Consider the following 13,348-nt stretch of genomic DNA (forward strand, 5'->3'; position numbering starts at 1 on the left):
CCTCGGCCTCCCAAAGTGCTGGGATTAGAGGTGTGAGCCACTGCGCCCAGCCTGGTTCCTCTTTTTCTGATCTATGGAAAAGTCTGTGTAACAGTGACATTGTTTCTTCCTTAAATGTTTGGTAAAATTCACCAATGAAGCCATCTGGAATTCAAGGATTTACATTTCTTTAATAATTGTAAGACTGCCCAAGTTATCCATTTCCTCTGGTATAACTTTTGGTAAATTATATTTTAGAGAGAAATTTATCCATTACATTTGAATTTTCAAATATATGTTCATACTATTTTCTTATTTTTTGATGTCTGTAGGATCCTTGGTTAACTTCTCTTTTTCTTACTCTTGCTTAGTTATTTTCATTCTCTCTCTCTTTTTCTCTCTTCCATTTTGATCAGTCTTGCCAGGATTTTTTAACTTTGTTAATAGTTTCAAAGAAATGACTTTTGACTTTTAAATTTTATTTTGATTTCTCTATTGCATGTATTATGTTTGTTTCATATTTTATTAATTTATACTCTCAACTTTTTTATTCTACCTTTTTGGGTTATTTTACATTTCTTTTTCTAATGTCTGAAATGGACACTTTTTCATTAATTTTCTGACTTCCTTCAAGACTATAAATCTTCCAAGTACATAAAAGGCTACTTAGAGAGAAGCACAAGTTTTGATATGTGACATTTTTGTTATTCTTCTGTTGTAAATATTTTCTAACTTTCATTTATCATTTTCTTTTTGTATACTGAGTTGTTTAGGAATGTATTTCTCAGTTTTATTTTTAATATTAATTACCAAGTTGATTACATTGTCGTCAGAAATCATGTTTAATGGCTGGGCGCAGCGGCTCACGGCTGTAACCCCAGCACTTTGGGAGGCCGAGGCAGGCGAATCACCTGAGGTCAGGAGTTCGAGATCAGCCTGGGCAACATGGTGAAACCCCGTCTCTACTAAAAATGGAAAATTAGCTGGGCGTGGTGACACATGCCTGTAATCCCAGCTATTGGGAGGCTGAGGCAGGAGAATCGCTTGAACCTGGGAGGCAGAGGATGTGGTGAGCTGAGATCGCACCATTGTACTCCAGCCTGGGCAACAAGAGTAAATCTCCATCTCACCAAAAAAAAAAAAAAAAAAAAAAAAAGAAATCATGTTTAATACTATTTCAATCAAACATTAGCTTTTTTTTTTTTTGAGATAGAGTCTTGCTCTTTCGCTCAGGCTGGAGTACAGTGGTGTGATCTTGGCTCACTGCAACCTCCGCCTCCTGGATTCAAGTGATTTTCTTGCTTCAGCCTCCTAAGTAGCTGAGATTACAGGCACACACCACCATGGTGGGCTAATTTTTGTACTTTTAGTAGAGATGGGATTTCGCCATATTGGCCAGGCTAGTCTTGAACTTCTGACCTCAGGTAATCCGCCCATCTAGGCCTCCTAAAGTGCTGGGATTAAAAGCATGAGCCACCGTCCCTGGCCTAAACATTATCTTTTTGTAAATATTCATGTATGCTTGAAAAGAAACTGTAATCTGCTCTTGCTGAGTGCAGTATTCTGTATGTGTCCACTAGATCAAATATGTTAATAATAGTGTATAGATGGTTTATTTCTTCCCTGAATTGTGATGGCTTTTTACTGCTTTTCTTATCTATACTGGTAGACTTGTGCTAAATTCTCTCACTATGATGTTGGATTTGCTTTCTTCTTGTAGACATATAATTCTGGGCTTTATATATTTTGCGACTATGTGGTTAAGTGCATACAAATAGAACATTTTTATGTCTCTCTTGTAAATAGAATATTTTATCATCACATAATAATCCTCTTTATCTCTAATAATACTTTTTGCTCTAAAATCTATTTTGTCTGACATTACTATAGCCACAGTAGCTCTTTTTTGGTTAATGCTCACATGGCACATTATACTTATTCCTTTTATTCTCAATATTTCTTTATTTTTTATATCCTAAATGTGACTTTTGTCACATCTAGATTTTCACAAAAAATCCAATTTACTAACATTTGCCATTTGACTAAAGCATTCATTTCTCTTACATTTAATATACTTATCAATGTATTTCTGTTTTTAAAATATCACTTTATTTTGGGCTATTTGCCTTTCTGTTCTATGTTTCTTTTTCTTGCTTTCTTGGGCTCAACTGTATTTTCTTGGACTTCGCTGTACTTTGTCATACATTTTCCATCAGAAGTTATTGTCTCCTTTTGTGTGTATGTGCTTTCCTTCAAAATTAAAATCTGCATACTTAATTTACCAAAGTTTACAGTTAATGAATACTTTTGCTATATTCCCCAGGCAATCCTTGTATTGTCTCATATTTTAGTTCTTATTTTTTTGTATGCCGTAGGCATCACTGTTCTAGACAGTGTTCATTTATATTCACCCATGCATTTAAACGCTCATTGCTTTTCACTCTTTCCTGTACATAGGTCCTTCCATCTGGGATCACTTTCCTTCTGCCTGAAATAGCTCCTTGAGCATTTCCTTTAGTGAACGTCTGCTTCTAATTGAACTCTCAGAGTTTTTGTTTGCCTGAAAAAATCTTTATTTCATCCTAATTCTTGAAAGACATTTTTTTCCTTAGTGTGGAGTTCTAGGGTAGAAATGTTCTTTCAGCTCATTGAAGCTACCACTCCACTATCTTCCGCCTTGTTATGTGTGTACTGTTGTTGAGAAGTTAGATGTCAGTTTAAGACATCTGTTTTTTCTTCTCTAGCTGCTTTTACAATTTTTCTCTGTATCTTCGGTTTTCTGCTGTCTCACTATGATGTACCCAGGTGTGAATTTCCTATTGACCAGGAGTTCCAAAGGCATGTGGATGGGTTTCAGCAGTTGGGGAGGGCTGGGAGGTGGGATCAGATAAGGGGATGCCTGCAGCTTGTAGGGGATTGACCTGGGATGCCACGTCATTGAGCCTCAGCTGTGTGCTCTGTAAAAGAGGGTTGATATTTAATTTGCCTCTCCATCTTCATTCAGTAAGCACTGATTGAGAACCCATTAGGTGCTAGACCCTTTCCTGGGTAGTGGGAACACAAGATGAGTCTCAGCTTTTGAGACTCTTCCAGCTAGAAGGGGAGGCAGGAGTGAGAACAGACATATATGATGGTGGATGCTGCAGCCACAGGTGGCCCAAAGATGGGTCACTTTCACATGGGGTTGGGGGTGTAGGTAATAAAGGCTTCCTGGTTCATGGAGCTTCAACCTCATCTTAAAAGCCGCATACATTTTTAGTGGACCATCCACAAAAGAAGGCATTCCTAGGAGAGGGAACAGCAGGGGCTGGGACGTGGGAAACAGTGTGGCTCATTAGTGTTACCGAATTGTTTCACACTGGGGGGTTGGGAGCCCTTTGGGAGGCTTCTGTTCTAGCCAGTAATCTTTTGGTTGCCAGTGACCATAACACATGGCAGAAACTCACACTGCAAAGGTAGGGAGGGCAGGGGAACAGCCACCACCTCTTGCCCCTGCTTCTCTGGTTCCTTTCACCCATCAGGGATCATGTCTGCCCACCTAGCCTGACTTCACATCTTACATTCCCACCACCTAGAGGGCCAGATTCTCTTTATTCTAGTTAAAGCATTCTGAGGAGGGTGCTGATTGGCTAGTTTGGAGTAGGTGACCATCTTCAGACCAATCAGACATAGTCAGGGCCTGGGTCTTCTATGACCTTGGTCATTCCTGCTACAGCCCTGTGTTGTTTTGATGGCACAGCTCCCAGGGTAGGGGGCATTGCCTGGGGCCAATCCTGCAGAAATTCACTACAGCATAAATGCTGTGGAACTTGACCATTGTTCTGCAGACAGAGGGCCCAGCAAAGGGTTTGTTTGATTTTACATTATTTTTATTTTTAATTGTGATAAAATACACATAATATAGCATTTACTGTCTTAACCATTTTTAAGTGTACAGTTCAGTGGCATTAGGTACATTCACATTGTTGTGCAACCCTCACCACCATCCATCTCCAGAACTTTTTCATCTTCCCAAACTGAAACTCTGTCCCCATTAAACAACTCCCCATTCTCATCTCCCCTCGGACCCTGGCAACCACCATTCTACTTTCTGTCTCTATGAATTTGACTACTCTAGGTACCTCCTGTGAGTGAATCATACAGTATTTGTCTTGTCTTTTCTTCTTTTTAGATGATGTCTCACTTTGTTACCGGGGTTGGGGTGCAGTGGTACGATCTTGGTTCACTGCAACCTCTGCCTTCCAGGCTTAAGCCATCCTCCTGTCTCAACCTCCCAAGAAGCTGGGACCACAGGTGTGTGTAAACACGCTTGGCTAATTTTTTGTAGTTTTTGGTTGAGACAGGGTTTTGCCATGTTGCCCAGGTTGGTCTCAAACTCCTGAGCTCAGACAATCCACTTGCCTTGGCCTCCCAAAGTGCTGGGATACAGGCATGAGCCACCGAGCCGGGCCAGTATTTTTCGTTTTGTGATGGGCTTATTGCATTTAGCATAATGTCCTCAAGGTTCATCTATGTTGGAACATGTGTCAAAATGTCCTTCCTTTTTAAGGATGAATAATATTCCATTGCATGGATGGACCACAGTTTGTTTATCCATCATTTGTTGATGAACACCTGGGTTTCTTCCACCCTTTAGCTATTGTGAATAACATTGCTATAAATATTGGTGTACAAATATCTCTTTCAGGACCTGTTTTCAATTCTTTTGGATATATACCCATAGTGGAATTGCTGGATCATGTAAAAGGAAATAAAATTTCAGGATCCTCTAAATTTATTATACCAAGGGGAAAGGCTCATTCATGTAGCATGTTTGCAATTCTGCTTCTTAGATTATAGATTAAGGCCGGGTGTGGCGGAGCACACCTGTAATCCCAGCACTTTGAAAGGCTGAGGTGGGTGGATCACTTGAGTTCAGGAGTTCGAGACCAGCCTGGCCAACATAGTGAAACCCCATCTTTACTAAAAATCCAAAAATTAGCTGGGCGCGGTGGCAGGTGCCTGTAATCCCAGCTACTTGGGAGGCTGAGACAAGAGAATTGCTTGAACCCAGGAGGCAGAGGTTGCAGTGAGCCGAGATCACACCACTGCACTCCAGTCTGGTGACAAAGTGAGATTCAGCCTCAAAAAAAAAAAAAGAAAAAGATTATAGATTAACTCTCTTACTCATTGCTCTTGTTCTGTAAATGACTAGGGGAGACCAGAGACCATAACTCCCCCCTTCCAATCACTGATCTTTGTTATAGATTAACTGCCTTTTTTATTGTCCTGTACCTAACTTAGACCAGATAGCAGCCAAGACCCCATGACAGTTATATCTTCAGTGTGGAATGTTAAGTATACCTTTCCCGGAAGAAAAAGACCATCTTGACTAATCAGATCATTGTAACTATGTATTAAGCCTTACATAAAAGATGTTAAATGTTCTGTTAAGCTTCCCTAAACTTTGTCTGTATGCACGATCCTAAACTTCTACACTTTGGATCTACACTGACTTCCATCCTTTGGAATCTTTGCTTCCTGGGCCACTTGTCCTTGAACTTTGCACTTAATAAACTCTTTAAGTGAGATTCTGACCCTTTCAGTTAAGTTGGAAATCACATGGTAGTTCTATTTTTAATTTTTTGAGAAATGGTCTACTGTTTTCCATAGCGGCTGCACCCTCTTACATTCCCACGAATAGTTCACAAGGGTTCTGATTTCTTCACATCCTTGCTTGTGATTTATTGATTGATTGCGATTAGTGTGTAATGGATGTGAGGTGGTATCTCATTGTGGTTTTTATTGCATTTCCCTAATAACTAGTGATGTTGAACATCTTTTCATGTGCTTATTGGTCATTTATATCTCTTCTTTGGAGATACGGCTATTCATGTCCTTTGCCTGATTTTTAATCAGGTTGGGTCTTGTTGTTGAGTTGTAGTAAAGAGCTTTAAGTAGGACTGTCACAGTTTGACTTACGGTTTTGACAGAGTTGAGCCTGAAACTTTGGCAGGAATCAGGGTGAGGGGGAAGCGGCAAGAACTTGGGGCTGCCAGGACGGACACTACACACAGTGGGCTCTTCGCAAAAGCTGAGCTCACCCAGGCCCTCTTCCTGCTCCGGATCTTGGATGGCCTAAGGAGGAGGACACTGGGATCACCTCTTTGGATCCTGGCCTTTTTTTTGTTTTTTGAGATGGAGTCTCGCTCTGTCACCCAGGCTGGAGTGCAGTGGCGCAGTCTCGGCTCACTGCAAGCTCTGCCTCCCAGGTTCACGCCATTCTCCTGCCTCAGTCTCCTGTGGATCCTGGCCTTTTAAGGCTCTCAGGGAAGGCTCAGGCAGTCTCTAACAGACCCCTGGGAAATCCAGGGCCCTAGTTCCTCCATATGTGGTCCAGACGGAGAATGGTTAATGATCCACGCTTTAGGACACCTGCCTGCTATTTGCAGCAGGGGCTGACCATGGGGTTTGGGCTCTAGAAATCCGCAGGAATTTACACATAGGTGCTGGGCTGTATAAAGGTGGATCCCCCACTGGCTTTTCTGACTGGCAGATAGTTCAAAGACGTGGGCTGGGGAGCCAGAATGCCTGGGTTCAAATCCTATTTTGCCACATACCACCTGGGCATATTACACAACTCTCTTGTGCCTCCATTTACTGCTCTATAAAATGGGAATAATAAAAGCGCCTCCCTTATGAAGGATCGGGTGAGGATTACATGAGTTAATGTATGCAAAGCGTTGACATAGTGCCTGTCTTGTAGTAAACGCAATGTAAATGTGGGTTATTGCTGTCATTTTCACTGAGACCAGGCCTTGTTAGGCTTCCCACCGCCCAGCAGCCTGCAGGCCTCTCGGACCACGTGGAGGTGCGGTTATCCTTGGGACGGGTCCTGCCTCCTGGGGCGGCTCGCAAGACAGCGCCTGGGGCCCGTTCCCGCGGTTGCCGGCAGGGGGCAGCATTGCACTGCGACTGCTCCTGGGCGGCGCCGGCGGTCGGGCTTGGGAACCGCTCCTCGCGTGGGCCCGTGCCCTCGCTGCGTGCCTCGCGCTGTCACCTGCGGCATCGGCGGGGTAGCCTGTGTAGAGCTGTCTGCCCAGTAGGGCTGGCATGGGGGTCGGAGACCGCTGTCTCTGTTCAGCCCGGGGTCTCTTGGGGCAGGGCGCCCCACCGCCTCTTCCACGAGGCTCTGCAGCCCTTGAGTCCCCGGCGTGTGTGGCTCTTTCTCGGCCTCTCGTGGGGCCTGGAGGCCCTTGACCGTCTTTGTTCCGTGCACAATCCCCCCATCTGTGAAATGTGGGCAATTGCGCGGTGGCTCAGGGCGCGGCCCAGGCCAGGCACAGAGTGTGAGGGTCGGGGGATGTTTGGACAACCCCCACCTCGGCCTTCATTAGGTCGCGGACAGGCTGGGCCTGAGCGGTATTGCAGGCGCGAGTGGCCTCTGGGGAGGGAGTGTGGCGGAGAGGATGTGCGCGCTGTGTGGTCCTGATCTGGGCTTGAGCCCACCCCATGTTTGAATCTGCTCTGGGCCTTTTCTTATGCTCAGCCTGCTTCCTGGAATGGCTCCCCCTTCCTCCTTATTCAACCTCCTCGGGTATCTCAGATTCCGTAACAGCCTTCCAGGTGTCAGGGCCTGGCATCAGCTTCCCTTCCCTGCCAGTCCCCAAAAACGTCTAGTCCTCGCCTGGGCCTACCCTTCACCCCCCACCACCAGACTCAGGGTCCATATTAGGACTTGTGTCTGTCCTGCCCACCATGACCCTTGACAGGGGATCACGGGGATAGCCCGGCCTCCTGTGAAGGAAGGTCAGCTCCGTGATTCCAGATAATTCTAGTCTGGAAATCTCGTGGACTCCAGAGGTCTAGCCTTTGGCTACTCTCCCCCACATTTCCTGGAGAGGCTTGACCACTGGCCCATAGGCCAAGGGGACCCTCCCTTCTGTGGTCACAGACCTTCAACAGATGATGGCAGATGCAGGCCGCTACCCTCAGGTGACCCCACAAAGAGCCACACACTGGGGAAAGAACAGTCAGTGTTCCCAGTGAGTGGGAAGTGCACCCTAAAACAACTTAGAGATACAATTTTTCATTTATCAAGAATGAAACAAAGAATAATGTTTAGTGTTGGTGAAGGTGCAGAGAAGCAGACACTTTCATGAACTGCCAATGGAAATGTAGATTGGTTTTAAAAACAGCTTTGGAGGGCAATTTTGGAACGATGTATTAGAGACTTAAATGATGCATAACCTTTGACCCAGCAATTCCACTGCTAGGCATTTTTTCTACTAAGAAAATAATTGCATAAAAGTTGAAAATGCATGTATAAGTATTTTTACCGAAGCACTGTTTATAATGGTAAAAATTGGGGAGAATGTTCAACAGGAAATGAATGATTGAATAATGTATGATAGCTCCATGGAATAGAACTGTAATCAGCCATTAAAAAAATCACATTTTTGGAAGAGAATTTCATAGCAGAGTTAAATGCTCACATTAAAATGTTCATTCATTCACTAATTAATTGATTTAACATTTATTGAATATCTGTGAGACATGCCAGGTATTCTTTTAGGCACTGAGAATACAACTGTAAATAAGATAAATACTATCGCCCTCCTTACTGGGCTTTCCTTCTATAGGCGAAGACAGGCAAGAAAGAAGTGAAAAATAATTTCAGGTAGTAATACTTTTGTCTGTTTCTCTTTCAAAATTATACTTGAATAGAAAAAAGGATGAGAAGAAGAGCATCAGAATGTCAACGGCGGTTATTTCTGGTTGGTGGTATCAGGTAGGATTTGTGTTAAGTTACGAGTAACTGAGAACTTCACTGCAGAAGCTTATAAAGACCAGGGTCTGATTGGCTCCTGTGTCCTGGGCTGATAAAGCAGCTCCACTCTGCCCTCCTGGAACGCAGGCTGTGCATGCCCTGCTTGGCTTCTCAAGGTCACAGGACGGTAGGCTTTCCTCCGGGTCTCCTGTCTACCTTCCAGGCAGGAAGAAGGGGGAAGGCAGAGGAACAAAGTCTTTCTCCTCCAGAGGCTCTGCCTTTTATTTTATGTGAACAGAGCTTCAGTCAAGGTCTCATTGGTCAGAATGGACCACTTGGGAAGAACATGGAGGTAGTGTCATGGGTTATCATCATTTTCTTCTTCACATTTTCTGGCATTTTGTAAATCAAACAAGACATTAAAACTAGCTTCTGTGTATAAGAAATGAAGGACTTTTTGCGTTTTAAGAAACAAGGTTGGGGTGGATTGCTATGTGGGAATGGAGGGCAGAGGGCAGGCAGTTGCAGTTGGGCTCAGACACAGCTGCTATGGGTGCTGCGGTCCTGGAGGTCTCTCCCACTAATTTCCATCCCCCTGAGTCCTGTGTGCCCCTGAAGACTGGTGCAGTCCTCAGAGGACACGGTAGAGTGCAGGACTGTGGCTGTCCCTGGGAGGGCCGTACCTGTCTACTGGCCGCCTTGCTGGCTGCCCTAACTCTCTCTGTTTGCTGGTCTCCAGGAAGGCTTTGTGGTTGCTGGGGTGAGTGTGTACAGCCTGGGCTCATGCTGGGCTGGACTGACTGGCTCTGGGGCTTTCTCCCCAAAGGAGCTGGGGTTTGTCGCCACGCGCAGGGCTGGTGGGCCATGTCAGGCTAATCTCGGTCTGTGTCCTGGCCTCTGCATTGTGTTCATGTCCTGTGGCTGCTGTATGAAATTTCAGCTTCTGGTGGCTGCCCGCATTCCTTGGCAGGCGGCCGCGCCCCTCCAATCCCTGCCTCTGTGATCACATGGGCTTCTCTGTGTCGTCCTTCTCTGACTCTTTCTTTGATGGACATTCATGATGGCATTTAAGGCCCACTTGGACAATCCAGGACCATCTCCTCATTTGCAGATGCTTGACTTAATCAAATCTGCAAACGCTCTCTCCAAATAAGGTCACATTTACAAATTCTGGGGATCAGAATGTGGACATCTGTTGGGGGCTATTTTTCATTAACTGTCCGATGACTTTACTGCTCTGAGCCTTGATGATCTCATCTGTCGAGTGGGGATAAGAGCCCATTCTCACAAAGTCTTGAGTCAGTCACCAACAGGCCGTGAGCAGGCGCTCGGCAGGCAACAGTGAGTGTCCCTCAGTGGTTGAGCCCTGCCCTGCCCCTCCCCTCTGACTGCTGAGGCTGCTTCTCCCTTGCTTTCGCTTGTTGGTTGATCTGCTCTGGTCCTGGAGACTGTGAAAGGACATGGGTGGCAGGCCTGCCGACGGCCTCTGATCTGCAGACCCTTTTTCCTGTTTCCATCTCCTTCTCCTTCCACTGCCTGTCCCCACAGTGAGGCGTGTGTGCTGCTGTGGTGCACAGGCCTTGCTCTTGGCAAGGGTTAAGCACGTGCAGGCTCCTTCCCTGGGAGCCTCCCCTGGGGGCTTCTGCTTCCTCCCACTCCCTCTTCTGTTCCCTCATATCAAAGCTCCCACCAGGCTCAGTGGCTCAGGCCTGTAATTTCCCAGCACTTTGGGAGGCTGAGGCAGTCGGATCACTTGAGGTCAGGAGTTTGAGACCGCCTGGCCAACCTGGTGAAACCCCCCTTTCTACTAAAAATACAAAAATTAGCCAGGCGTGGTGACACATGCCTGCAGTCCCAGCTACTTGGGAGGCTGAGGCAGGAGAATCACTTGAACGTGGGAGGTGGAGGTTGTAGTGAGCCGAGATCATGCCACTGTACTCCAGCCTGGGCAACAGAACAAGACTGTCTCAAACAAACAAACAAACAAAGCCAAAACCCCCCAAACAAAAGACATCTCTGGGTCCCTGTCTATTTTCCAGACAGATCTCTGGCAAGTCAGGGACTTTGCCCAAGGTTGCCTAGCATATTGACAGTGGATTCAGAGCCTTTGCCATGTTCCTGCCTCATCTGAAGGAGTACCAGGCAGCCCTTGCTCCAAACCAAGTCTCCAGAAGCCTCCTGGGAGGTAGTACTTCCCCCCTTTAGGTTTACAGGGTGCTAAATGCACTATGGTGCCCAGATAGGAAAAATCAATCACAATTTCACTTCATTGCCAGATGGAAGAAGAGGTTTACAGGCCAGATAACCCGCTCTTGGAAATGGGTGTGTCCATATGTAGGGTGCTCAGATCCATTAGGGGCTGCATTTAGCTGGAGGGCTGGGTCTGGGGAAGGGGCTTTCTGTTGGATGAGCAAGGGCTTCAGGTGGATGCAGCTCCCCCTATCCCTGCTCCCTTGGGAGAGTCGGGGACTCGGCTCTGAAAGGCTGTGGGCTGGTGGGAGCCCCTGTGCTGCACCCAACTTAGGAGGATGGGGTGAGGAGGGGTGTGGTGGGGTGGACCTCTCACATCCATTGAACAAAATATCTGTGCAGCTCCTGGCCTGCCGTGCAGGCTGACATTTAGGTACCTCATCTTAAACAAGGAGCAGGTGGTGTCTGGTGAGCAACAAGGCCCCACTCTATGTGTGGACACTTGCAGCCTCATTCCTGGGGAGGGCAGAGGACATATGACTGGCATAGAGCATTGTGTGTAGAACCAGGGTGGGACAGTCTCCCATGAGTTCCCTGGTAGCCAGGGGGACAAAGACCTCTCACTCCACTGTTTAAGTTCCCTTTTGTGGATTGGTGATTCTCTTGCCCAGGATGTCCACTGAAGACACGATGGTTGACAGGCCTCTGGCTGCCATGATGCCACCCCAGGCCCACTCTGTAGAGATGTGTTTGGGAAGGAGCATGTCTGGCTTTAGCATCTCCCACCAGGACCATTCTGTCAACTTCTATGCTGGTCCCTCTGCTGCCTCCTTCTTCCCACCTTGCTGCTCTCCCCACAGCCTTCCCTTACTTGCTTCCACCTCCATACCTTTCCTCTTGCTGTTCCCTTCACCTGCAATGTACACTCCCTTCCTTAACTCAGCTCAAGGTCTCAGCTAAACCTGTGTGGAGCCCTGGAACCCAAAGCAGGAGATGACAGGGGCAAGAGGAGCCCTGGGCAGTGGTGGGAGGGGCAGGGGCCTCTGTGGCACTTCATGTTCTGGGACAGTCAGGCGGTGACTGTTGAGGGTACAGGAGCCTGAGTTCAGCTCTGGGGTCAGACAGGCCAGGATTCAGGACCCTGCCACTTAGTCCTTCCAGTCATTGGGGAATAGAATGGTCCCCAAAGTGCAAAAACAGCAGAGTTGCAGAACCCAGGCTTTGGGGAGAGAGGAGAGGAGCCACCCCAGGCAGGCGTTGGGGTTGGGAAGCAGGGAGCCCAGCAGGTCTCCTGGGAGGGCCTAGGCCAGCCTGTGGGCTCTAGGACAGGCTTTTCAGGGCTGTGGTTTTACACGTGTGAGCTGCAGCACCAGAAGCCATTCTCTACACACAGGTAGACTCAAAGCGCCCATGCCCAAGGCTGGCTATGGACGTGGAGTGGGGCTCTCAAAAACCCCCAGCTTCCTCTGAAGAGCCTCTTAGATCCAGGCTTTGGGGCACATACTTGGAGAATCTCTGCTTTAGCAGGAGGTGAGACACAGGCTGCCCCCAGAGGCCTGGGACTGAGATGACAGCTCCTGGGGGTCGTTCCTCGGACCTGAGCCTTCCTTCTCCTTTGCTCTCCCTTGGCGTTTGTAGATGCCTTTGTACACACTCCAGCTTGCCTTATCTGACTTTTGCAGGGTTCTAAGGAAGGGATGAACCTTGCTGGATTCCAAGGGGTCAAAGGGAGTCCTGGATGTATGAGAGCCCCAGATGAGCCTGAGCTGCTGTTCAGTCCTGCCACCCACCCTGCCTGGAGAGCCTGAGTCCAGGAAGGAGACCTCTGGAGTTTCTTGCTTTTGCAAAGGAAGCAATTTTCCACACAGGTAACTTTTTGGACTAGTTGATTCTAAGCAGACTGAAGACCCAGTCCTGAGTCCCAGTTTCCTGACTGTATAATGGGGGTAAAGAGGTCCTTGCCCTGGAAAGATGAGGCCTTCCTATCTAGGGCAGACACATAGTGTGTGATTTCCTTTCTCCTCATTGGCCCATGGGGCACGGCTCTGGCCAGCAGAAGCTCTCCCTCACCTGGGCTTCCCGCCATGGGTGTCTGCACCGTGCCATGGGAAGGGTGCAAAGGGGCATAACAGTGGGTCTTGCCCTGGTGGCTGAGGCAAGCTGGTGCTGGAATTCTCCCTTTACCTAACCTCGGGAAAACCAAGGAATGAATCAATAGAAGTCTCAAATTAATAGAATGAGCAATGCAAAAGATTGCTGGCCTGGGAAATTTAAAGTAAAAACCCATGAGGCTACCAAGAGTAAAAGTAAACTAAAAAAATACAGTAATATAAAAGAAGATCAAATAAAATAAATACAAGCTGAGAAACATTAAAAATAAGATGAAAGAGGTTGGCAAGAAAGGGTAGTAAGGAAGACAAAGTAGAGACA

This window comes from Macaca mulatta, chromosome 9 (assembly GCF_049350105.2).
Source record: "Macaca mulatta isolate MMU2019108-1 chromosome 9, T2T-MMU8v2.0, whole genome shotgun sequence".
NCBI lineage: Eukaryota > Metazoa > Chordata > Mammalia > Primates > Cercopithecidae > Macaca > Macaca mulatta.